Consider the following 26213-nt stretch of genomic DNA (forward strand, 5'->3'; position numbering starts at 1 on the left):
TAGCTATGGTGTATGCGCTCTAGAAGTATAGGCACTACTTGCTAGGAGATCACTTTAAGATGTATATGGATCACTCTGCGCTGAAGCACCTAGTCAACAAGCCTATGTTGGGGGGTAGAATCTGTAGGTGGCTCTTGTTGTTCTAGGAGTACGATTTTGAAGTTGTTGTGAAGCCTAGACGACTGAACGCAGGACCAGACCATCTATCACACATCGAAACAGGGGAGGAACCTACTAACTTGGAAGAAGGATTGCCAGACGCATAGCTATTTGCAGTGCGTGTCACGGATGGTCATTTCAAGGATATCATACACTTCCTAACGACAGGTACTGCACTGGAAGGGTACGCTCCCCAATAAAATAAGGAATTAGTTGTGCGCATGGCAGATTTCTTTGCCATTGCTGGGAATCTGTATAAGATGGGGACTAATGAGATATTGTGACAGTATGTACCTGAGTTCGAAAGAAGCAGCATCCTCACAGGTGCTCATGGGGGTGCCGCAGGGGGACATTATGCAAGAAGAGCAACCGCGCAGAAGATTCTACGTGCAGGGTTGTGGTGGCCAACCCTCCATCAGGACTCAAAATCATATTACAAGGCATGCGATGTGTGTCAAAGAACCGTCAAACCATTGCAGAGGGATGAGATGCCTTTGAATCCACAAATGATGTTGCAACCCTTTGAGAAGTGGGAAATATATTTTGTGGGACCTATTCAGCCACAATGAAAGACAGGAGCAAGGTATATTATCACTGCAACAGAGTATTTGACTCATTGGGTGGAGACACAGCCTGTGAAGGATTGCACAAGCGCAATCACTGCAAAATTCCTCTTTGAGCATGTATTGACGTGATTTGGATGTCCGAAGATCTTGATGAGTGATCGCGGTATGCACTTCCTGAATGAGACAATCAGTGCGCTGATGGAGGAATTTCAAGTATACCACCAGAAGAGCGCACCTTATCACCCACAGGCTAACGGGAAAGTGGAGGCATTCAACAAAGTGATCAAAAGCACGCTGACCAAGGTTTGCAATGCTCAACGAAGTGATTGGGACCTACGCATCCCTGTAGTATTATAGGCTTATCGAACGACATGCAAGAAGTTGACTGAACAAACCCCTTTTAGGCTCGTCTATAGCGTTGAAGTGGTAATTCCTATGGAGTATATTGTGCCTAGTCTATGCATAGCAGCGCTCATAGGTATGACGGATCGTGGAGCCCTAGAGGAGAGGCTTGCACAGCTGGATGAACTGGAGGAAGAGAGATTTTTAGTTATATTTCACCAACATGTCCAAAAGCAGCGCGACAAGGCATGGCATGATCAACATATTAAGCTGCGCACATTTAAGGTAAATGACTTGGTTTTTCTATATGATAGTAAGTTTGATAAATTTCTAGGAAAATTCAGGATGCACTAGTTAGGACCCTATGTCATTAAGGAAATTACCAATGGAGGAGTGGTACAGCTGGTCAAATTAAATGGAGAACCCTTCCCGGGAAAGGTGAATGGCAGTCGCCTGAAGCCATACACCAGCGGTCCACCCATGTGACTAGATGAAGGTGGCATAGTCTTAGCGCTCCAGGAAGCTAAAAGGAAGCGTGGGACTATAAACTACATTGCATGGGTTGGGGAGCTGCACAATTGGAAGATGGTGCGAAGCAAGGAAGTGTCACTGGGTTTGCGGTAGCGCGGAGGGAGCTGCGCTACCCAGGGAGAAATCACACAGGTTGGATGGAAAGTGACTGTTAAAGTCACTGTTCATGAAAAGACAGTAGAAGTGAGGCCAAATGGAGCAGGCAACTGACATTTAAGACATAATTTATGGCTTAGATCCTTGAAAATATGCCGCCAATCTGGCACTAATGAACCGATTTTGGGGGAAACAGTTAGATTTGAATTCAAAATGCCCTATAAATTACAAGTGGTTGTCTAGCAAGAAACACTTAGCATTTTGAGTATTCAGCTGTTGAGCTCTAAGGTGCCTATGGACCCAAAGTTTTTCGAGGCTCTCACACAGACTCCTACATTTGTGAATTTGCCTAAGACGTCACGAGAACTGATAGAGAGTGTTATGTCATCACCCCCAGAAATTATCAATGCACAGCAAGTAGTAGAAGAGCCAACACAAGAGATGGAGAAACAGGAAGAAGTAGCTACCCTAGAAGTAGCCAAAGTATTGCCTGAGGTCCATAAATCCTCGAGAACACTGAGACTGAAGCCAACCCCAACCAAATAAATTGTAAAGGATAAGAAGGGAAAACAGCCTGCCATACTGGTGCACACCTCGCCAAGTTGAAACCCACCAAAGCCCACTGCCGAGGAGAAAGGGAAGGCTATAAACCTAGAAGCAGAGGAGGAGGATATCGAAGACATCCCAATGGAAGATGAGGATGTGGGAGTGGAAGTAGAGGAGGTTGAAGCCCAAGGTGCGGACCCTATTACACGATTTCCAGAGTATGTCCCTATGTGCAAGCCTAAATCCAAGGTCCCAAAGGACATTGATGAGAGTAAGACTCCCCTACAAACCCCCCTGCTACCAGATGAAATTGCTTTCGATGGTCTGCGTTTGGCATGAGTGCCGATACTAAAGCTAGAAGACTGGGACTTGGCAAACCACGAAAAGTTCCCACACCTGGTGACCGAGCAGTTGATGCACCACATCATAGATACCAATATGAGAATGACATCATTGGAGGCGTGGCGCAGGGGAGTAGAGAAGGCAGGGTTGCTTAACCTGCTATAGGTGCCACACTATAACCACACCTCGGTGACAGTTCTGGTCATCAAGCAACTGTTGTGCTTGGTGCATGATGGGTGTCTGTGGCTAGAGGAGTCGATACCCATCACAGATATGTTGATTTAAAGAATAACACGCATGTCGTATATAGGCGAGAATCCGGAAATGATCTTTGGTGGCAAGGGTGGCAAGTAGGCTCTCGTAGAATCAATGAAGGAGAAATTCAAGTTGGTGAAGAAGCCATGCAGGTACGCTATCTCTAGCATCTGCGACCCCGCTGTGAAGGTAGAAATGCAGATCCTTGTAGGGAAGGTGATGCAGAAGTGCCGCATCGATGAGGTGGCGGTGCTTGTCGTCGTGCTCGCACCAGACCTTCCTGAAGCAGTAAAGTACGCTTCACTGTGGACGACCAAGGACGCGCAGTGGGTTCGGGACAAAAAGATATTCTGGATCTTGATGTAAATGAATATCAAGATGGCCATCAATCGCAAGCTATGATTATCACCCACAGTGTATGCTAACCTGCAGAGCTACGCCACGTTCAAAGCCAATTTCCATCGAGTGTCAATCAGGGCGCGGAAGGACCCTGCGCATAAGTGGTAAGACTTGTTGTACCTGGCCACAGATGATGCCATTGATGCGGTGCTCGATCAATGGCCGACGAAGTGGCGCACTACCATGGACTTGGCGGTGGGTGGAAGCAAGTCCACTGCACAGAAGAAGAAGAGGAGGCCAAGATGAAAATGGCACAGCTAGTCGAGAAGAGGAAAAAGGAGGCCACTGAAAAGGCCCAGGCAGAGCAGATAGGAAAGGAGGCAAGAAAATAGATAGGTGGCACAGAGCGGGGCTCTGACAAAGGGGCACAGTCGCCTTCACTTGAGAATGAAGAAGAAGAAACATAACAGCATGACGCGAACCCTTAGGAGAGGTTCGCCCGCATTAAGCGTCCATGAGAGCTGGAGAAGGGAGGGTCTAGAAAGAAGTCCAAGGCAACTAAGACCTTGCTAGACCCTATCACATTGACGGAGGGCGACTTACACGATATCGGTGACACAGTTAGATATGTCACCGTGGAGGCCCTGCAGCAATTCGAGCAACAACAAAAAATCATTCTAGGGGCCATTTAGAACAGGTTGCAGAAGTTGTAGACCTATGCGTCGCAGGCTAGTACGGTGTCTACCAGCTTGGCTATCGACACTTCAGAGGCTGCCAATATGTTGCGCATGAAGGCTTCCACTGTGATAGTTCTACCAGATGGAGCACCGACCACGGAAAATGAGGTTGACAGGCCCACTGTCAGCATCCTGAAGGGAGTTGGGTTGAACCTGGCAGCGCTTCCACACAAAGCACTCCACCTCTTGTAGGATGGAGTAATTGCAGAGCTGAGGACATGTGAGCATTGCGCCCTCCAGGTGATTAGTGAGCAACAGATCAACAATTAACAGATGGCCCTATAGAGAAATGTTTCCATCGCCGCTGAGACCGCGACAACCAACCAGAGCAAGAAGATGATGCAGATCGTGGAGGAGGCATGTAGAATGGTCCTAGAGTTGGCCATTCCAGAGGAGGAGCCAGTCGAGGTCTGCATCCACAAGTTGGCCACAGGGATGCACAACACTCAGACTGAGATGGCGCGGGTTTAGCTGGAGTTGAACCTGCAAATTACAAAGCTTCAGTTGAGGGCCTAGCCTTCAACACCGCCAGAGGTAAAGGAACAACGGGCGACCGCTATCACAGAAGCAGTTACAGCGGTGGAGAGTGTAGTAGCAGACTGCACACAGTTGTTTGAGCAATCGTTTGAGGTCTTAACCAGCTTCCAGGAGGACCCAAACATCTAGAGGCTAGAGATGGAAGTGTGTGAACTCCAACATTGCTACGATGAAGTTAAGGGCACAACGTGAACCGTCACGTTGACACAGAGGTTAGCCAAGTTGTAGGAGGCCAAGCAGCTGAAGGAATAGGTGGACGTAATGCTACACAAGGAAGTAGCGTTGAAGGCACAACTAAAGCCCTAGTTGGAGGAAGCTTATGCAGTCATAGGAAACATTGAAGGAAAGCTTGCGACTCTGCAAGCAATGCAAAAAAAGCTTCAGGTTGACATTGTAGGAGCAGTAACCAAGAAGACAATTGAAGATGCGAAGTAGGCAGTAGCTCAGTGCACACCCGAGGTAGAAGTCATCCGGGTCGAGCTGGATGGGCTTCGCACAAAAATCTTCGCACCTACCGAGTGACTCGCGGGTGAGTCATGATGTTTGTGTTGGGGGCCTCTTGGGAGCGGGATCCCCCAAGGGCAGGTTTTGGGCCAAAAACCATGTTTAAGTCAATTTTTGTAATATAATTGTAAAGACTCCACATTTTGTGGTCACGGAGCATGAAGGTGTTATGTGTCAAAAAGGGTATTCTGCCCTTAGTTTTGTAAAGTAAAGTCAGTTGTAAGAGATCTACCCATGGTCCGTGGACCATGGGATTGTATAAAAAGAGCTAAGCTCTAAGTAGTTTGAGAGACATATCATGACACACGATGGAATAGAGTCATAGTTTTGGAGCAAGAAGTCTAAGTCTTGGGTTGTAGCATAGGTAGAGGCTCTGCAGCTGAGTGTGCAGAGGCCTAGGGTAGAAGTCCGCAACTGAGTGCACAGATCCCTGCAGTTGTGTGCGCAGGGTGGATAGAGTTTGTAAACACTTGGAAGATATTAATAAAGAGAGATATTCTGCAATTTCTGTGTCCTTGTTTTGTTGATGCATCTAGATATTTTATGTATGAATTTCCTTGATTATGCTTATGTGATGCGCAAATGAATGCAGTTACATTGGATAATTGAATGCAATTACAAATATCTATTTACATGGTTTTAACCTTAAGTATTTAATGAGATAAGAAAATCACAGATTAATTGGGGAATCTGAATGGCACACTGCCATAAGCAGCGCGAAAGTACCAGAGAAATAGGTTAGGGCTGTGCGAAGGTCAATCGTACCCTTTCACGGAGGTACGAAAGGACGGAATAGAGGGCTCGTCTTGTAAGCCCTAGAGTGAAGCAACTTGCGCGAAGTCAAGAATAAAGGGAATCAAATGACATCACAGCCATCTCAGGGTGTGGAAACTTGGTTCCAGCATCCTCCCATACTACTTCGGGTGAGACCTCAGTCTGTGCTCTGTGGGCTGATGCCAAAAGGGCTAGTAGTGTAGGGATTTGTTTGGCTATTTAACGTTGAACCTGTGTCAGGCCCCCTCAAGACAACAGTAGGGTATAAACTTAGGGAATGAGGAAAGCTAAAAATTTGTCTTATGAGTCTTGCGCAAGTTGTCACTATAAAAATCACACAAAGATTAGGGAGTAGCAGGAGTTGGGGCTTGGGGTTTGGAGGCAGAAGGGATTTTGGTGGAGAAATCTATAGGAAATTTGTGGGAGGTTGGAGCTCTATTTCTAGGGCATTCAACATTGAACCTTGGTAGTGCATAGGTAGAGAACTAGGTTGTACAACTTTTTTTGTGGGTTTTTTGAGGGGTTTGATTGAGGCAATTCCCTTTTGGTTTTTGGAGCTACTTGTGAAGGATCAACAACCGCATTTATTTGAATTTCTGAGCATTGAAGAGGGATATTACTACATTTTCCTACCATCTGCAACAATAATAATTTATGGGCCAGCACAATGATTTGGTGGGAAAATTGTGCAGTTCATGGGTAGAGATTTCAGAACCTGGGTTGGGCTCTGCTTATTGTAGCAAGCCCAAATTACTCTTCCCTTGATTTCATTGTACTCATTCAACTTAAGATTTAATAAAAGACCTAGTTTTGGTGCCAATATATATGTGAATGTGATATTTATGTGTGTTTTTAATTTTGTGGGGACGTTCATGAGCATGTTTTCCTATTATTCACTATTTATTTCCAATTAGGAACATTACAATGGTATCAGAGCACAATTTTGGCTAGTTGTGGGTCTAAATCATGGGAATGCCAAAACTACTATTGTTGGGGAAAAAACGTTAGAGATTGAAACACTATTCAAACATTATTCTTTAGATTGAAATTGTGCCCAAAAATGTCTTAGTAGGATAAATTCCTTGAGAAATTTGAAAATTATACTAGGAATTTCGAGAGAACGGTGGAGCTACTCGAAGAATGGGCATTAGTAAGAAAAAAAATAAGAACGAGTAGTTGCATACTCGTAGGTGAATAAAATGGGGAGAACATGATTGTTGAGCAAAATTCCAGTGTCGATACAACAAAAACAAAGATTAATGGTGAAGACAATGACGAGATAAGAGGAGACATACCCATTGAGGAGGGAATTCCTCTAAATACACTCTAGCTAATTAAACATGAGGCTAACAACACACAAGAGTAGTACATGGTTACACCCAATGTGACGCGGGAGCCACCTTTGTTGGATTTTTCTTTGGTAGCCCCAATTGACACATTGGTGGAGATGGTTGAGAATACACTCATTGATGAGGTGCCATCCATTATTGAGGTATCCATTAATAATACATCCATGTCTATGACATAGTTTCAAGATGAAAAATATCTATAGCAGCATGGTAAGCACCTTGAGGAGCGCAAGATAAATGAGGATGCTATGTGTTACACTTAATTTTGTCACCATGAAAAATGATCATCTAGTTGGATCTCTCGCCATCCATCCAAGTTTCATGAAGCAGTCCCTTGCAATTCAACAACTTATATACCTTGAATAAAGTGAAAATTCTAGGAAACATGGTCCATAAACTTACTTTTAGTCTCATGCGCAATTTTCTAGCCAATTTCTACGCATGTGCAGTTACTGACATTGATCCCTATGCAAATGTGCACTCCATCTACCACTAAAAAGTGTGCACATGACTAAATAAAAGGTGAAAATAAAAAGTGAGATCTAGAAGCATTTTTGGGTGAATCCTTCCCAACAGAAAGCCTCAAACTCATGTTTATTCGAGCCTAACCTCATTTTTTATGGAGCTAATCCCCATTCTTCAAGGAGCCCTCATCACTGTGTTAGTGGATCTCATCCTTGGACTAAGGATCTCAAACTACTTCATTTTCGCCTATTAATCAACCCATAGGTGGGGGAGTTGATAGAGGCTACTGAGAATAAGTTTATGATGGAGAAATTAGATTGGAGAGATTATCATTCTTGGAGATGATTGAGATCAATAGGAGGAGCTTCACAACATCAAGGCATAGGTTTTGTAGCTATTTTATGTTTTTAAAATGAATATAAACAAGTTCTTCTTCTCACTGCATTGTTTAGTGGATTAATTGACAAATTTTATGAATGGTTTATGTTATTTCTATTTGTCCATTGGAATGATGTTTGTTACTAGTCTCCTTAATCACTAGTTTGAATTATTGAATCATTTATGTTGCATATGCCTTTGATCCTTTGTTGTTTCCATGTGTGCATGTCTGGATTCAATCATGGAGGAGCTTCACTAAAGCACAAAGGGGGATCTTCATCAATCATGTCGTAATAAGGTATGAATTTCCTTTCCTCACTTTGTTATCTTATAATTCAAGAAAAGATAGATTCAGGGAAGGCATTAGCTTGATTGTTTGTTTGTTACTAGGGTTCTTTGAAACCTAGGGAGATTGCTTGCGTCCGTACTTGTGATTTTTCCTCATAACAAATTGGAAACTTTGTTGGGGAATGTCCTATTCTCTTCCATCTCCTTGTTTTTGATTCTCAAACTTTTTTGATAGCTTTATCTGAGTCTTGACAATTTAATAATGTTTCAGATTTTGTGATTTGTTTGGATAATTTTTTATTTTTTCTTTATGTTTATTGACCTATGTGGTTTTTGTTCAGAAATAGAGCGCAAATCTCTGCAGATTACCTTTATCAACAATGCATATATGCACTGTATTATATTGTATGCATGTGCATACTCGGAGAATTTTTGACAAAATATATTTTCCTCTCATTAAAGTCTGAATTTTTTGTTTTTTAAGGTTTCATTATACTTGTCTATGCATCCAGTCAGTCTCCACGTGTTTGATCAGGTGTTATGAAGGAGTTTTCTTTATATTTTTCCATTTTCAAGGATTGAAAGGTAGGGTTTCTCAAGAATTAGTGTTTAAATGAGATGTGATTCTTGTGCTGCATTGTAAACTGAAGTCATTTTTATTCCAGCACTGAAGTATAATCAGAATTATAGTTTAAGTGTTGATTTCATAAAATTCATTCAATATTTTTCATTTTTAGGATTTCATTGGGTGTTTTTTATTTGATTTCCTTTGGTCATTGCTCAAAGATTTGTCTCAGTTTCACAACAATTTTTGCATGTTTTTTCTTTCATTTTTGCAAAAAAAAATCTCCCAAGTCGCCGGGGGGTGGGGGCTGAATTGTGTTTGAGTGTTAATCACGTCTGATTGTCATTGTTTTTTATCTTTGGAATTTTCATCTGATTTCCTTTACTTACACTTGATTGGTTCTATAGAGAAATAGTCTTGTTGTTCTTTCACTGATTTGGAATCATCTTATGTTTGTTTTGAAGAATTACTTTGCATAGATTACATTTGCATGGTTAGAATTCTCATTTCATGAACAAAAATTGTTCATATATTACATTTGCATAGTGTTCATGGAAATTGTGCATAGATTAAATTTGCACAGTTTTCAAGCAAATTGTGGATAGATTACATTGCGTGTTTTGCAACTCAGAGCTTTGAATTGCAATGAAAAATTAGAAGTGGTACATTTTGGAGTTAATATTTTAAAGAAGAACCTCTTTAATTACTCTAGCTAGAATTCATCGAAATGAAGAGATTACAAATTTCATATTTGATGCATTATAGTTTTGGGTCAAGTCATGATACCATCAGTTTCACGTCCATTTACCCTTTGAGTAAATAACAACTTAATAACACAGTGTTAATAAAATTCATCTAGAATTTTTATTCTTTTTAGGGCTATTTTACACCTACAGTATATTAGGTTGTATGGATTTGGAATAGGGAAGTGAGTAAAATTTCCAAAGTTGCAGACAAACGCTAGAATATTTTGATAGGGAGATAAATCTAGTTTTTTCAATTTTTCTCTAGGAAGCTCCCTTTACAAAGGATTCAAGCACGAGATCATACCAAACCTAGTGAAGTGATCGTACCCACTTCATTGTCTATGGTACAATGATTTACATGTATTTAAATGGTGTCAAAAGGTACTTGGGGTCACTTGAAAGTAAACCTCCAATTAACCATGTTGAGGAGCTTTCAAGGTGATTGAGCTTTGTTATTCTTCCCTTACGTGTACGTCCGATCTACGACTACCCCCCTAGGTAGAATTGTTCTAGTTGGTAACCTTAGTGACCATAATCCTAGGGCTATTACTTGAGGTGACGACAGAGGGAAGGTCACGCCATTCTTGGAACATACATTGACTAGACACACTTGGAATTTTTGGAGGGTAATCTTCACTCGAGATGGCATAAGTGAAGTTACTTGCACTAGATTGTTTCATTAAGAAAGTTGTCAGTGTAACTAGTTCCACTCACTCTATCTACAACTACTTTTCACTTTGATTTTTGTGACGTTGGATTTCATTACTAATTAGTGATTTTGTTGTGAAAATCTTGTTTACATGGTTTGAATCCTTATATATTTTTAGTGGGTGTTAATTGTTTGTTTTTAATTTTTAGTGACTTTAGGTGTGGATTTTGATTTATTCAACTATTAATATTGATAGTTAATTTATCTAAGTTGAATCTAATGGAAACAATACCGAAAGTTATTGATAAAGACCTCTGTTTTAACAGGAACACTAATCCTTTCCCTGATTTTGTAAATGTTAGTCCTCCTTATATGGTTACATTGTCACTTCTCGGATTCACGATAGGTTTACCGATATGGATTTTCTCAACTTATTTAATTCAAAATTCTCCAATTGTACAACTCAGCCGAGTTTTTCACCTCAACCGAGCTCACCATCTCAACATCACCAACCTACTGTTGACCCTTTATCTTCTTCATCCAACATTTCCTCCTCCCTTTCTTCCTCTTCACTGGGTAAAATCCTTGAGGCTAGTAACCAGGTGACTAAGAAGAAGAAGAAAGGGAAGAAGAATAAGAAGCAAGATAAGAAAGAAGTCAACCAACCAACCATGGTTATAAGTATTGGTAATGTTGAGGAAATTTTTAAAATGCATCGTAAGCCCAAATGCCCTTGCAAAGATTTGTAAGGGTGACCGATTCCTTATCAATTTTCCCAGTATTCCTAAGGTTTTGGAAGTATGGTCAAATAATTCTCATCAACTTACTATTGATCCATCAACCAATGATTCTCATATTTCAGGGAAAAATATTAAGGTCAGGTTTCCTTGTAGGTTATGCAAAGTGACTCATCATAGTCACCTTTTCCCTCACATGAATGAAGCCTCATTTTTTTTTGAAAATCTTACTATTTCATAGCAACAACTTCCAACTAATTACTGTAAAATTTCTCCCCATCTACCATCAGTTGACGAATTGATTGATCTAAATCCAAGTATAGTCAATCCCACTCTTCCATTGGAGAGTGAAACATGTATCACTTAGATTGATGGACTATTTGTTGATCAAGTGATTGAATCGATTCCATCTTCGATTGATCCCACTCTCCCTTCAAAGAGTGAACCTCATACTTCTCAAGTTCTTCATGTTACCTTAGATTCTTCTACACATGGGGGAATTTCATCTTTTTCTTTTGAACCCAATCCAAGTAATTAAACTATTTCTTTTGATTGGAGTAGACTAACAGAACCTCGTCTTCCTTCTTATGCCCCTTTCCAAATTAATGTGAAGGCTTATGGTAAGAATGTGTGCGCATGAATGTAGATGAAGGTGCTTCTGTCAGTATTTTATCCTCAACTTCTTGGCAAGCTTTGGGTTCCACTCAGCTTGGGCCTCTTACACAAACTTTGTTAGCTTTTAACATAACTATTAGCAAGCCTTTAGGGGTTCTTCCTAAGTTACCTATTACTCTAGAAGGTAAAATTGCTTGTATTGATCTTATGGTAGTCCAAGGTCCCTTGGATTTCAATTTTCTCCTTCGGTGAGACTATTTCTATGCCATGAAAGTTGTCGTATCGACACTTTTTGTGTGTGATGTCCTTCCCTCCCAATGGAAACATTGTGATAGTGGATCATCTTTCATTCATTGATATTGATTCGACTACCAGCCATCTGGAACCCCTCAAAGTTCCTTATCTGCAAGTGGTACCTACCCTTCCATGGGTTAATTATGTGGCAACCTATCCCACGTTTTTAGTTACCGATGCAAGAGAGCCTCTCACTACGACTTCTTTTGACTTATATCTAATAATTGACGTGCTCAAAACTTCAATGGGGGAATTTGAATACGATTTTCTTATCCCTATTGATCCCCTTGACATGTGTTCCTTCGAAAGAACTATTCTTCTATCTGATGAAGATCTTTTGGAAGCCATGATCAAGGGGTCTCCCTTGGCATGTGTTTCTTCCAAATGGAAGCCATGATCCAATACATGAGGATAGTTCATTTACTATGTCAACCTCATTAAAAAATGAAACAAGTCTCATGAGGATGGTTCTTTCACTGTGTCAACCTCATTAAAAATGAAACAACTTTCTCATGAGGATGGTTCTTTTCTTCTGTCAACCTCATTAAAAAATGAAACACGTTATATGGAGAATAGTTCTTTTCTTGTTTCAATATTTTTAAAAAATGAAACAACACCCTTGAGGATAATTCTTTTACTATGTCAACCTTGTTAAAAAATGAAATAGGTTCTCCGAGGATCATTCTTTTACTATGTCAACCTCATTAAAAAATGAAACATTTCATTATGAGCATAGTTCTTTTCATGTGTCAAGCTCGTTAAAAAATGAAACAAATCCTCCCCTAATTGAGTCAAGTTTTTCATCTGATCTCGTAAACAAGCCTTCATTACATCCACCTATTAGTAACCTGTAATCTACTTAGGTGAATGAAATGAGTTTTGGGGGGCATGTGCCCTTGTAGTCATTATGTTGCGGGCATGATAACTTATCTCAACCACAGTTTCCTCTTTGTTTCAAGCTTGTGTAAAAATGAAACCACTCTCAAGCACAATTTTCTGTTTCAAGCTTGTGTAAAAATGAAACCACCCTCAAGCACATTTTTTCTTTGTTTCAAGCTTGTGTAAAAATGAAACCTATCTCGAGTCCATTTCGGTTATATTTTCAAGACTGGTTAAACTCATTAAAATCTCGAGCTTCTTTTGGTATCTTTTCATGCTCGTAAAACGTACATGAAAATGTCAATTTCTTTCTGTATTTTCTTGCTTGTTAATTAAATTTGAAAGTCTATGATTCAAGTATATTTTTATCACTTTTCCGAACTCATTAAAACTTACAAAAAAGTAAAAACGATGGAGTTCGCTTTACGCCCTTTTCAGACTCCTTAAAAATGAAAAGATCATTGAGTAATTGATTGTTTGAACTTGTAAAAGTAAATGAACAACCATCCATTTAGTATAAGTTTACCCCTTTTATGGACTAAACCATACTATTTATGAAAAAGGTATACACTGAATAATCATGGTCAATAGAGATCTCTCTCGCATTATTTTATCCTTTTTCGGGCTTGAGAACTAGAAAGAATCTTATATTCATCATGAATTTTTTCAATAATAGTGTATAATTTTTTTTAAAGTTTGCTTAATATTAGGAGTATTTATCAAAATACATACAAGTAGTAGTTTTCAAAAACCCTATACAAATGATTGTTTTGTCTTCATAGATAGGATTATTCAAATCTTGGACATTATTTGAATGTTTTTTTAACAATTACCATCTACATGTATTATCATGTTGACCAAAGCAACTACAACAATTTATCGATACAATTTTTTTTTTCCCGTAGAAAAAGTCGTAATTTATATTCATATTGAAATAAATTACATTTTGTAGATGCTTAGAGCATATGCAGATAGCTGTCCATGAATAGGACAAGTACACTGATAAAAATATATAAAAAAAGTTTACAATTACATCAAGCCTATACTTTTCTGCCCTTCTTCTTCTCCACCCTACGCCAACCCTGAGAGTCAGAAGGGGGAACAATGATGGCCTGCGAGTGCTCCTGTGTGTTCACTGGAGGTTCTTTGTCGGATTCTGATCCTTCTGATCCATGAGTTCTTTTGTTGCCACTAACTTCCAGCTGTGGCATTTCCTGCTGCCGAATATGGTCCTCCATTTGAGGGTTTCGTGCTTTTTCTTCCTGTGTGCCATTCTGTTCCATATTTATATCAAGTTCCTCTTGATTCACTTTATGCTTTGGCTGAATGTCCTCTTCTTCCAGCGGTTCTGTATTCTGCCACCCATTTGACTTTTTTTGTTGTTTCTTGTTTCCTTTTGGATTCTTTCTGGCCAGTGGGCAAGAATTTTGGAGGTACCCTGTTTGCTGGCAGCTGCGGCATCTGAATGCAGTGTTTTAATAGTCTAGGGGTTGTATCCACTCAGTGTTGTTATAGTTTAATGAAATTTGATCAGGCAGCCCCTGACTCAAGTCCACTTCAACGCAAATTCTGGAAAAAGTGAAAATCCCTCTGCTGTATCTGTCTTCATCAATTTTTAGGAATTTCCCCAAGGAATTCCCAATGTCATATAATACTGTGGGATGCCAGAAATGTAATGGGAGGTTGTGAAGCCTCACCCAAATAGGCGTTGTTGAGATTTTCATAGTGTTTGCGTCAAATTCAGCAAACCAAGGGGTAACAAAGAGACCTGCATTACCCCAAAACCAAGGCCCCTCATTGATGATACTATCCCTTTCTTCCTCTGTGTGGAAGTTTACAATGAAAAAACCTTTTGAACATCGGTATATATTGCATTCTAGTGTCCAGCGGGAATATATCCATTGATGTAAAGCATCGGATTTTGGCCAGAAACCATTGAATCTACATATGACAGCATGTTTAGAGAAGTCTGAGTGTAGTGCAGTTACCTCTGGTATAGTAACTTTGAGCATTGAATATTCCAGTTTTTGTTCTACTATATGTGGCCCGGGTTGCTCTGTTGGTAACTTTGGTTTGTTCTGCATTTTTTCTTTCCCCTTTACTGCATCACGAAAGGAGCCTGGAGTCTTTGAGCCAGATCCGTTGCAACCTCCACGCAGTCTTAGGTTAAGAAATATGGTTGTATCCTGACAGATCCCATATTCCTGTAGAGTAAGATGGTCCTGTAGGCTACGACCTGCACATATCAGGTTCTGGTGTCTTGTGGGTATTCCAAATTGGTTTTGTATTTTATTTTTTAGCTCTTGTATGTTTAAACTCTTGCTAAGGCACATGCAACGGTGGCTGCCCCCTGTTTGTTTGATGAAGATTTGGATCCAATCTTGTCCCTGGCAGGATGTTGCGGCCTCTTTGTGGCTGAGCTTCAGTGATTTGGTTGTTTTCTGTAAAGAAACCCTTGCTCCCCTGTTATTTTTATTTTGTCCGTCCCATGGGGTTTTCAGATCTGGTTTATACAGGTCCCCTGGCAGTGGCTCCCAATCAGAGCCCCATTGTGTGTGGGTAACCAGATCTGCACCATAAATAAACAGAACAACATTCTGATATTCTATGAAAGGGGTTTTTCCTTCATACCTTAAACAAATTCTGAGTTTTTCCATCCCGAGGGCTCCATTTTTACTGAAGACCGCTCCCCGCCAGGTTCGTTCTCGTTGTCAACTATGTCCTAGTGGCGGCCTGACGAATGGTCGTTCAAACCGCTTGTGCCTAGCCTAGGGTTGTCGACAGTCTTCTTCTTCTGGGTGTAACCCATACTTGTCAGATCATGGCAAACAGAGGGATCGATCAGATCTGGGCTCATTTGTACAGGTGGTTACAGAGACGGACGATCGGCGTGAGTTATAGCCCCTGCATGTGCTATCATACCCTGCTGTTTCTGGAAAATGACAGACACGATGCAGCATATCCATACCCTCTGCGCATCGGCTGCCCTGACGGCACCCCCGCTGGAAGGGTATGCGTCCGGATCCGCCTCTACTTTCAGAGGTTTTTCTCTGTAGCCGCAGACTAAAAACGTTTTGTTCTTTGGGGTTTTCTTCGACCGCCTCACAATAACTCCATTTTCATTATTGCCGTAAATGACATAGGCATATCCAAGAGATCTCTTGGTGCTTACATCTCTGCAGATGCGAACAGAGAGAACGGGACCAATCTGCTGTAATAGCTCATGAATCTGGCCGTCCGTAACACTGGCCTCCAGATCGCCCACATACAGAGACGCCGTTACAAATGGATTAGGCGGATTGTTGCTGCCATTCCCAATAACCTGCTACTGCTGTGAAAAACCAGGGTTTTGGGGCTGGACTTGTGTCTGTGCCATTCTCTCTCCACCTTTTCCTTAGTCCCCTCAATCGACGATGAGGTTGTTTACGATTGATTTTCACACCATTTATTGATACAAATTATATGTTCTCGATAATTAAAAAGAAAAAACATAAACAAAGACTTAAGAATTATTCTGTTAAGTGTACCAGACAAAGTTAAGGATCTTAAAATATTCAAAAGTAAACACAAGAAAGAAACAATCAAAATGTATTTTCCAATTATTTCATTTACTTTATTACATTTAACTATATTAATGTTCCTATTGCAACATGCAACATAAGATAATATTAGCCCAAGCAATTAACTCAACTAGTTGTTGTTAAAGTTACTAGGCATTTCGTTAATTATGTTCCAGCAAGTACCTAGTTTAAATCTCCTTAGGTTGGGTGCACTAACCTATGAAATGTGTTTACTATGAATGTCATCCAAAAATGTGAGGAAGCATCCATTGGGTTTTCCTATGAGGTTTATCCGGAGAAAACATAATACAATACTATCATAAACATAAAGATCATAAGATACCAACATTAATATATATATAGATATACCTATGATGAATTTTAATGATGGAATAAATAATTTTGATTTTAATGAACAAAGTGGAAAGACAAGTAATGGGATTTCTTTGTTTTCATGTTTTATGCCGGGGCTTTTGCAATTTTTGAAAAAATAAGTATTCACCATATTCAAATACTAAATAAATATTGTTACTTTCATTTTTAAAAGTAGGTATTAAATCAATTCCATAATGGATGGAAAAACAAGAGTGAAATTTTCTCCAAAAAATTAACTTGCATGTTTCCATTAAGGTCATCTATGAAACCTATTAATGTGAAAAATTTATCCCAAGTAAAATTAACACATGCGCTTGGTAAAAAGGCCCAATTGTGCCTTTCTCTATTGAAATGGAAAACCCTATGTACATGCTTGCAATATCAATTTCTATGCCTTAAAATTAAATGCAACTAAGTATGCAAACACAAGATGCAATTATTGTAGCCTATTTAACCATATTTATATTTCTTATATAAAATTGTTTTCAAGAACTTATTGGAAATGAAATAGAATAAAAAATACAAAAAAAATGGAGACAATAATGCACCAATCACCATGGAAAAGTACAAAGAGTGGAAATAATATTCCACCAACAATTTCCAACATTGAACCTAGAGCAAACTCTAAGGATATATTATGAATTAATAAAAACATACCTACTTCATGTTAAATTTGATATAAAACCAATGGATAAGTAAAAATAGTAGGTAGAATAATCAATCAACTATTTTTCGCATGAAACCCAAGAACAACTATCATAATAGAGGCTAGCTTACAATTTGTTGAAAGCATAATTATGTCACATTAGGTAGTAACCAATGCATAAGGTACATTACAACATCCATCAGTAGAAGCTTCAAGAAAGGCTAGAGAAGAATCTACAGCCATCCAAAACTTGTATTATTATAAGAACATGAGTTATCATTGTCCTTCATTCAATATATGAAGAGAACTTGTGATGCCAAATAAGAACCATTTGCAAGAGCACAACAGATTTCTTTATAGAATGTCTTATGACTCTTGACATCCACCTAATTGACTCTTGGCCTTCCACCTTCTTTTCTCTTGGCTTTCCTCACATACTTTAAAAACTTTCATCATAATCCTAAATAGTATGATGATAATATATTTACAATAAACATATTTAAAATTACAAGTTTCTTACCCATGTGCATATTCACTCAAAAGTTTTCCTTTATAACTTACAAGCCAACATGGCCTTATGCTTTATACATTTCATTTTGGTGACTTGCAAGATGTAAGACTCTTATCCTTTGCCTTGAAACTTGTTGATGGGCCAGCCCCGATGTTTGCTAATGTGTGGAAGTCTGACGTGTAAAGTTGTAACCATGCCAACACTTACAGGCCCTCTCGACCCTTCTGCGTTCAACTCGGTTTAACTTGCGGTCATGTCCGAATGTAATGGTGTTAAGTCTCCGTATCGATTTGAAATCTGTGGGTTTTAATGTTCTGTCCCTCTTCTCCGGTTGAGGGTGACACCTATCGGTTCTATCGGTCTATTTCTCCCGCCTTTTGCTAAAACCCTACTCCTCAGGCTTTATGTCACTTTACCATTTCACAGTGCTTGTTTTGTTTGAGCTCCACTCTATTGAGGTGTTGTCTTCCCGGAGGTTAACTGTGCATCTGTAAGCTGTTCTGTGGTGGTTTTCGGTTGGTTTTCTGTGCTCGTGGTTGAGCGTTACTCTGCTATGGTTGTCGGCACCTTCGGCTTATCTGCTGTGTGCATGAATTTACATGCAAAGGTTAACCCCGTTGCTCCCCTGTTCTGTGCGACTGTTGGTTGATAATCTTGTGAGCGTTTTGCTGTAACACGATTTAGTTCTCAGCTCTGGTATCTAATTGTTTGCAACGGTGACAGGGTTTCTTTCCTCCGGCGCTCCCGGTTCGATGCGTTCGTCTCCGCCTCCAAGGTAACAATAGCTCTATGCTTCACTCTGCATCTTTTTCTGCCACAGTTTCTTACGGTTTTTGTCCCTTGTCTCAGGCTTGGTTTATGTATTTCGGTATTGCTGTGTCGCTTTATCAAATATGGGTAAGCCCTGTGGATTCCATGGCTCCCTCCGCTTGTTTTGTTATTGTTTTTCTTACGCTTTCCTTATTCTGCTCTAACCCTCGCTTACTTTCCTTGCAGGCGTTGGGATGGTTGGCCGCCGAGGGTTTGTTCGCTCCCAATCTTCGAATCTCACCCGCCTCCTAAATGGGTAGGGTCTTTTCCCGTCAGTAGTTTGATGCTCAGGTTATAGAGGGTTCGAGAATCTTGTTCTGGTTCTGTTTTAGCTACAATGCTTAAGTCATAATTTGACTGTGTTTCATTCTGCGTCCGTGGCTTGGATAGCCTGCTCTGTTGTAATATTTTGAACACTGTGCTTTGCAAATAAATTTGTCTTTGGCCAAACGCTATTTGCTTGGGAGGTTTTGTAATATACTGGGTTTGTAATAAAAACTATTTTCTCTTCCTTTGCGTTCTGTATTTATTTTAATTTTTAAAATAGAATGAAACAAGTTCAGTACCTGGTTCTTACTGCGACGGTTGAACGGTTCTTCCCTTTGTTTACTGGGTATGGTTGTCTGTAGCGACACTGTCTGTGACCGTTAGTTGATTCTTCACTTTGGTTGCTGGAAAATGACTCTATAGCAGTAACTATTTATCTTCTCATGTTCTGTTACAGCTTTGTAGTGTTATCATTTCAAATGCGTTCTAAAACATATAGTAGAATATGAAAATGTACAGAATAATAAACAATGGGTCAATAGTTGGCAAAAGTAAATGTTTTTGATTGCTTGTATTACAGAGGTTTCATTTTCTGTATCTTTTCTTTCTTGTGCCGGAGGTTCTCTCTCTTTCATTTTTTTTTTTTCTGCTTTTAATACATAGAGAGCATAACTGCTTCTCTTTTCGGTTGAACTGCGCAACCAGACTTTTACAACTGCCTGTCAGTTTCTTTTAATAAAATGTTAACTAACTGCTATTTAACTCCTAAGCTAAAACAACTTACAACTGTAATGCTATGGTCTCTAACGACCTTTTTGGAAATGAAACAAATAATAATTAAAAGAAAACAACAACAACAAGTCTAATGACCTGTCCAGCGAAGCATGTATTCTTTGTGCTGCTCCTGTTCTCCCTCCATGAGACAGTCAACTGTCATCTATCTCCTCGGAGCTGGATGCTCCTGCATCAGGCTTCCGGGGTGGCAAAAAGTCATGGCTCCGTTCCATGAGGTCGTCGACAGAATAACCTGCTTTCTGTATCTGCGTTGCGTTAAGCCACGAACTGTCCTCTATTGGACGGTTCTTCCACTTGACTAAATACTACAGATATTCCTTTCTGCGTGTGCGCCTAGCTACCTGTGTGTCCAGAATCCTTTCGATCTCAAGGGGTGGTGCCATTGGCATCTGTCTCATCCATGAACTCTCCTCATCATTGGTGTTCCACGGTGGTTCTGCTGCTGTATTGTCATTCGAATCAGTGACATAAGGAAACAGATCTGCCACGTTAAAAATGGGAGAAATACCGATCCCTGGTGGCATTTGTAGCTCATAGGCATTTGCAGATAATTTGCGAATGATCTTGCAGGGACCAATCTTTTTATATTTTAACTTGTTGTACTCCCGTTTTGGAGACCGCTCCTTACGCAAATACGCAAGGACTTCATCCCCAACGTTGAACTGAACTTCCCGTCACCTTGAATCAGCTCGCTGTTTATACCTTTGACTACTGTCCTGCAATTTCAACTTGACCTTCTCATGTAAGTTGCTCATGGCTTGGGCGAATTCTTCCCCATCAGCACTTCGTTTTTTGAGCTTCCCCAAATCTCGTAACTCATGCACTCCGCGTGGATGCATACCATACAAAATTTGGAAAGGACTATAACCGGTGCTGTGATTAGGTGAATCGTTATATGCGAATTCTGCCTGAGCCAGTACACGATCCCACGTCCGAGAATTTTCACCTGTTAAACTCCGAAGCAAGTTTCCCAGACTTCTGTTTACAACTTCCGTTTGGCCATTAGTCTGCGGATGATAAGCAGAGCTGAACTGTAATTGGGTGTTCAATTTCTTCCACAGGGTTCGCCAAAAATGACCGGTGAACTTTACATCCCTGTCAGAGATGATGGACCTTGAGAGTCCATGTAGTCGAACAATCTCAGTGAAAAACAAATGTGCTATATAGGTAGCATCACTGGTCTTCTTGCAAGGTACAAAGTGCGCCATCTTGGAAAATCGATCTACCACAACCATTACTGAATCGAAACCCCGCTGTGTCTTAGGCAAACCCAGAACAAAATCCATGCTGACGGAGTCCCACGGTCGGTTTGGAATGGGTAATGGTAAATAAAGACCTGTATTCTGACTGTGACCCTTTGCTAGTTGACAAACTTTGCATCTACTCACGTACCTTTGCACATCCCGCTGCAACTTTGGCCAAAAATAAAAATGTCGTACCTGAGCAATCGTCTTGTCTATACCAAAGTGTCCAGCCAGACCCCCACTGTGTTTTTCCTGAATAATGTTCTCTCGCATAGAACAGTTGGGAATACATAACTGTCCTCCCTTAAATAGCAATCCTTCCTGTAGATTATAGTCCAACCACATGCTGTTGTTTCTCAACAGAGGGTTTTGGCAAGCCTCATAGGCCTCCTTAAAATCGGTATCTGTTTGATACAGCTCCTTTAGGTGCTCAAAGCCCAAAACTTGCATCGTGCTTTCCTGTAGGAGCAATGTCCTTCTACTCAGTGCATCTGCCACCTTGTTTGCTTGCCCACTAATATGTTTTAGTACAAACGTGAAATTCTGCAGGTACTCAACCCAGGCTGCATGCTTATGGTTCAATTTATGCTGCTGCATAATGTACTGCAATGCAGAGTTATCCGTAAATAAAACAAACTCATTACCTAACAGATAATGTCTCCAGTGCTTTAATGCTTGTATGATTGCATAGAACTCTTTGTGATAGGTTGAGTATTTCCGCCTACTCTCGTTCAGCTTTTCACTGAAATAAGCGACCGGTCTGTCCTCCTGACTAAGTACTGCCCCTATGGCTGTACCACTGGCATCGCAACGAACTTGGAAAAGTTTGTTGAAGTCAGGTAACCTCAATATCGGTCTTTCGGTAATCTTCTTCTTCAAAATCTGAAAACTACTTTCTGCTGCCTCAGTCCCGTGAAAAGGCTGGTTTGCCTTCTTGATCGTATCCAACATAGGTGCGCAGATCTTGCTGAAATTCCTGATAAATTTCCTGTAAAAACTTGCTAGCCCGTGGAAACTTCGGACTTCAAATAAATTTTTTGGAGAAGGCCAGCTAACTATAGCTGCCACCTTTTCTGGGTCCATCTTCAGTTCATTTTCCGCAATTACAAAACCCAGATACACTAATTCCCGCTGAAAAAGGGTACACTTTTTCAGATTAATTAGCAGCTTGTTTTGCTGCAGCTTCCTCAACACACTCCGTAAATGTCTGAAATGTTCCTCTTTAGTCTTACTAAAAATTAGAATGTCATCCAGGTAAACTATTACGAACTTACCATTGAATTCCTTCAGTACCTCATTCATCAGGCGCATGAATGTGCTGGGGGTGTTGCTCAACCCAAATGGCATCACCAGCCACTCATATAAGCCTTCATTCGTCTTGAAAGCTGTCTTCCATTCATCTCCTTCTCGAATTCGGATCTGATGATATCCACTCTTTAAGTCGATCTTCGAGAAATAAGCCACCCCACTCAAACAGTCCATCATATCGTCCATTCTTGGCAAGGGAAACCTATACCTAACAATAATTTTGTTAATGGCTCTGGAATCCGTGCACATTCGCCATTCTCCTCCTTTCTTTGGATCCAAAACAGTTGGTACTGCGCAGGGGCTCATGCTTTCTCTAATCAGTCCTTTGTCCAACAACTCCTGGACCTGTTTCCTGATTTCTTCATGGTCCTTACGACTCATACGATAAGCTGCTTTATTTGGCAGACTTTCCCCTGGTATAAAGTCAATGCAGTGACTAATACCCCTCCTAGGTGGCAGTTCATCTGGAAGGTCATCCACCATGATGTCTCCAAACTCCTGTAGCATCTTTTGAATTTCTTCGGGAAAATCTGAAATCTGTGTATGCAATACCACTGCCTTTGGTCTTCTTATGACAGCAAAATTTACTTCACTGTCCTCAATCTGTTTTATAAATTCCTTTCCGCCCATCAGCAATGATTTCACCCCACTGGTTTCAGCTGCACTTTCCTCTTTGATGGGTACAAGCGTGTGCTTGATCCCATCTTTAACAAACTTATAACAATTGGTTTTTCCGTCATGAACTGCACTTCTGTCAAACTCCCAAGGTCGTCCTAGCAGTATGTGACAGACATCCATTGGCACAACATCGCAGAGAATTTTATCCTTATACCTGCCTATCTGAAACTCCACCTCACACTGTTCATCGACTAACAGCTGATGTCCTTTCTGCAGCCACGACACTTTGTAGGGGGTCGGGTGCTTCAATTTTTTTAATCCCAGCTTCTCCACCATCTCCACAGCCACTAAATTTTCGGTACTTCCACTGTCAATGATCAGTTTGCAGCACTTACCCTGTGACTTGCAAACAGTTCGGAACAAAGCCTTTCGCTGATCCGGTTCTGCAACTTCTTTTGCTGGTTTTAACAACACCTTATTCAACACCAAGGCTTCACCTGTCTCTGGTGCGTTTTCCGCTTCTTGAGGTGTTGCCTCAGCATCCTCTGGCTAAGCAACATAAGCTCCTCTTCCACCTGCTGGTTCACCTTCGGGACAGTCATACGACTTGTGTCCCAACTTGTGGCAACGATAGCACTGGACAGTTCCCCTGCCCCGACCATTTCCTCACCCTCGCTAAGCTGGTCGTCCTCCTTTAGTGCTATTGTCCTTTTCTGTTGTGCCAACAGATTTAGAACTGCTGCCTTCTTCGCTTGAACCTACACCTCTGCCTCTACCAAAAATCTTACCTTTCCACCTACCAGTTCCACCTCCTCTCCTGGCATTTTGCTTCCGGTTAATTTTCTCCTCTGCCTTCAGTGCAACTGGTAAGCTTCATCCAACGTTCGGGGTGAGAGGATACCGATTTCATCTAGTATTTCCCCCCTCAAACCATTCACAAATCTAGCTGTTTTCTCTGGGGTATCTTCCACATACCCTGCTCGCAAATTCAACTTATAAAATTCCTCTATAAATTCTTTAACAGTCATTCCTCTTTGTTTCAAGTTCTGCACCTGTCTGTACAACATAATATGATAATCTTTCGGCAGAAATTTTTCCTTCAGTTTTGCCTCCATTCTGGACCATTTCTTGATAGGCTGTTTGTGTAGCCTCTTCCTCTCCGCCTGAATGTTGTCCCACCACAAGGACGCATGTCCCTTCAGCTTGGTGGCGGTGAGCTTCACCTGTTTGTCCTCACTGGTTTCCTCAAACTCAAAATATTTATTTACTTCGCTTAACCAATCCAGTAACACGTCTGCAGACAGACTTCCGTCATAAGTAGATAGCTCATGCTTTGGCTTATGACTGGACAACAAAACTGACTTCAATAACCGGAATTCCGGTGTTACCCCCTCAAAATCATCTTCTGGTTCTGCCACATCTTCATCACTGTCATCTACTGGGTTTCTCCTTTCCCCCGCTTCTACTGCTTCCAATCGTTCTCGCAAGACGCGGATCTCCTCACGGAGTCCCTCTTCTGCTACCCTCCGGACCACTCTTCCTCTCCCTCTTCCTCTTCCTCTTCTGCCAACCTCCATTTGTTCCTACTCGGCAACCTGCTCTGATACCACTTTTGATGGCCCAGCCCCCGATGTTTGCTAACGTGTGGAAGTCTGACGTGTAAAGTTGTAACCACGCCAACACTTACAGGCCCTCTCGACCCTTCTGCGTTCAACTCGGTTTAACTTGCGGTCATGTCCGAATGTAATGGTGTTAAGTCTCCGTATCGATTTGCAATCTGTGGGTTTTAATGTTCTGTCCCTCTTCTCCGGTTGAGGGTGACACCTGTCGGTTCTATCGGTCTATTGCTCCCGCCTTTTGCTAAAACCCTACTCCTCGGGCTTTATGTCACTTTTCCATTTCACAGTGCTTGTTTTGTTTGAGCTCCGCTCTGTTGAGGTGTTGTCTTCCCGGAGGTTAACTGTGCATCTGTAAGCTGTTCTGTGGTGGTTTTCGGTTGGTTTTCTGTGCTCGTGGTTGAGCGTTACTCTGCTATGGTTGCCGGCGCCTTCGGCTTCTCTGCTGTGTGCATGAATTTACATGCAAAGGTTAACCCCGTTGCTCCCCTGTTCTGTGCGACTGTTGGTTGATAATCTTGTGAGCGTTTTGCCGTAACACGATTTAGTTCTCAGCTCTGGTATCTAATTTTTTGCAACGGTGACAGGGTTTCTTTCCTCCGACACTCCCGGTTCGATGCGTTCGTCTCCGCCTCCAAGGTAACAATAGCTCTATGCCTCACTCTGCATCTTTTTCTGCCACAGTTTCTTACGGTTTTGTCCCTTGTCTCAGGCTTGGTTTATGTATTTTGGTATTGCTGTGTCGCTTTATCAAATATGGGTAAGCCCTGTGGATTCCATGGCTCCCTCCGCTTGTTTTGTTATTGTTTTTCTTACGCTTTCCTTATTCTGCTCTAACCCTCGCTTACTTTCCTTGCAGGCGTTGGGATGGTTGGCCGCCGAGGGTTTGTTCGCTCCCAATCTTTGAATCTCACCCGCATCCTAAATGGGCAGGGTCTTTTCCCGTCAGTAGTTGATGCTCAGGTTACAGAGGGTTCGAGAATCTTGTTCTAGTTTTGTTTTAGCTACAATGCTTAAGTCATAATTTGACTGTGTTTCATTCTGCGTCCGTGGCTTGGATAGCCTGCTCTGTTGTAATATTTTGAACACTGTGCTTTGCAAATAAATTTGTCTTTGGCCGAACGTTGTTTGCTCAGGAGGTTTTGTAATATACTGGGTTTGTAATAAAAACTATTTTCTCTTCCTTTGCGTTCTGTATTTATGTTAATTTTTAAAATAGAATGAAACAAGTTCAGTACCTGGTTCTTACTGCGACGGTTGAACGGTTCTTCCCTTTGTTTACTGGGTATGGTTGTCTGTAGCGACACTGTCTGCGACCGTTAGTTGATTCTTCACTTTGGTTGCTGGAAAATGACTCTGTAGCAGTAACTGTTTATCTTCTCATGTTCTGTTACAGCTTTGTAGTGTTATCATTTCAAATGCGTTCTAAAACATATAGTAGAATATGAAAATGTACAGAATAATAAACAATGGGTCAATAGTTGGCAAAAGTAAATGTTTTTGATTGCTTGTATTACAGAGGTTTCATTTACTGTATCTTTTCTTTCTTGTGCCGGAGGTTCTCTCCCTTTCATTTCTTTTTTTTCTGCTTTTAATACATAGAGAGCATAACTGCTTCTCTTTTCGGTTGAACTGCGCAACCAGACTTTTACAACTGCCTGTCAGTTTCTTTTAATAAAATGTTAACTAACTGCTATTTAACTCCTAAGCTAAAACAACTTACAACTGTAATGCTATGGTCTCTAACGACCTTCTGGGAAATGAAACAAA

This window comes from Pinus tabuliformis, chromosome 7 (assembly GCF_031772625.1).
Source record: "Pinus tabuliformis cultivar Carrire ecotype Pingquan chromosome 7, CPIR1, whole genome shotgun sequence".
Taxonomy (NCBI): domain Eukaryota; kingdom Viridiplantae; phylum Streptophyta; class Pinopsida; order Pinales; family Pinaceae; genus Pinus; species Pinus tabuliformis.